General features: G+C 32.9%; 1 pseudogene; it reads left to right on the forward strand.

Moving 5' to 3' along the window:
- The first annotated feature begins 463 nt into the window (after positions 1-463).
- Positions 464-1,249, forward strand: LOC111725597 (annotated as a pseudogene).
- The last annotated feature ends 397 nt before the right edge of the window (positions 1,250-1,646 follow it).

The raw sequence follows: 1,646 nt of genomic DNA on the forward strand, positions 1-1,646 counted from the left end.
CAAATTTAAATAAATCAAGTAATAGAAGTATAAGTTGATTTAACCATATAAAAGAAGCACTAAGAAAGACAATATATTGACTAAATTTGGGTAATGGATGTATAGTTAAAAAAAGGAAATATGCTAATATTAAAGTGATTGTGACAGAAGAGTAATGTAGCTTATAAAGTAGAAGACTGAAAATAAAATATAAAATTATAAAAGTAATCCCTGAAACAAAAATTTTAAAAAAAGTACAACATATCTGAATGATTAAAAACACTCATAGCCATGAACAAAGGAAAAAAACAAGACTACTTACTGAAAGGCATTAAAAAAACTTAAAAACAGAAAACATAGCATAACATAAAATACAGTCAGAACTAAGACCAGATATGTGCATCATATTAACACATATAAATGACTGGAAAGAAAAAAAAATTATTAAAAGCAAAAGATCGCCTTTGGCTCTCTGAGCACCATCATGGCGGTCAGCAAGAACAAGTGCCTTACGAAAGGCAGCAAAAGGGAGCCAAGAAGAAAATGATTGATCCATTTTCTAAGAAAGATTGGCATGATGTGAAGGCACCTGCTATGTTCAATATAAAAAATATTGGAAAAAATACTAGTCTCCAGGACTCAAGGAACCAAAACTGCATCCAAGGGCCTCAAAGGTCATGTGTTTGAAGTGAATCTTGCTGATGTGAAGAATGATGAAGTTGCATTTAGAAAATTCAAGCTGCTTACTGAAGATGTTCAGGGCAAAAACTGCCCAATTAACTTCCATGGCGTGGATCTTACACGTGACAAAATGTGTTCTATGGTTAAAAAATGACAGACTATGATTGAAGCTCATGTTAATGTTAAGACTACTGCTGGTTATTTGCTTCATCTGTTTTGTGTTAGTTTTACTAAAAAAAATGCAAAAGTCAGGTACAGGAGACCTCTTATGCCCAGCAGTAACAGGTTTGCCAAATCCGGAGGAAAATGATGGAAATCATGACCAGAGAGGTGAAGACAAATGACTTGAAAGAAGTTGCCAATAAATTGGCAAAGATAATAAAAATTGGAAAAGACATGCCAATCTATTTATCCTTTTCATGATTTCTCTGTTAAAACAATAAAAATGCTGAAGAAACCCAAGTTTGAATTGGGAAAACTCATGGAGCTTCATGGAGGTAGTAGTTCTGGAAAAGCTACTGAGGATGAGATAGATGCTAAAGTTGAAGGAGCTGATGGATATGAATCACCAGTCCAAGAATCTGTCTAAAATTCAGGCTTTTAATAATGACAAATAAAGAATCCTATTTGTGAAAAAACAAAAAAGCAAAAGATTATCCTATTGGATCACAAAGGAAAACCTAACTCTATACTGTGTACATAGGATGCCTAAAACCTAAAGAAATCTATAAAATTTGTATATGTATATGTAATATATGCCAAACAAATGCAAACGTAAGAATTTTGTGCTATCAGAAATGGTGGAATAATTTGTTGCAGAAGAATTCTTGCTTAGAGAACAACTGTAAAAGTAGAAAACACATACACATGTGTGGTTTGTCTGTTTTGAGACACTGGAAAACTAAGCATAGAGACCTCAGAGAACTTCAGAGGTATGAGGGAGAAGGATATTAAAGAGAGAAAAGCCAATATTTAGTATCACTTTT

The sequence above is a fragment of the Otolemur garnettii genome, unplaced genomic scaffold (assembly GCF_000181295.1).
Source record: "Otolemur garnettii isolate 467f Iridium unplaced genomic scaffold, OtoGar3 scaffold00002, whole genome shotgun sequence".
NCBI lineage: Eukaryota > Metazoa > Chordata > Mammalia > Primates > Galagidae > Otolemur > Otolemur garnettii.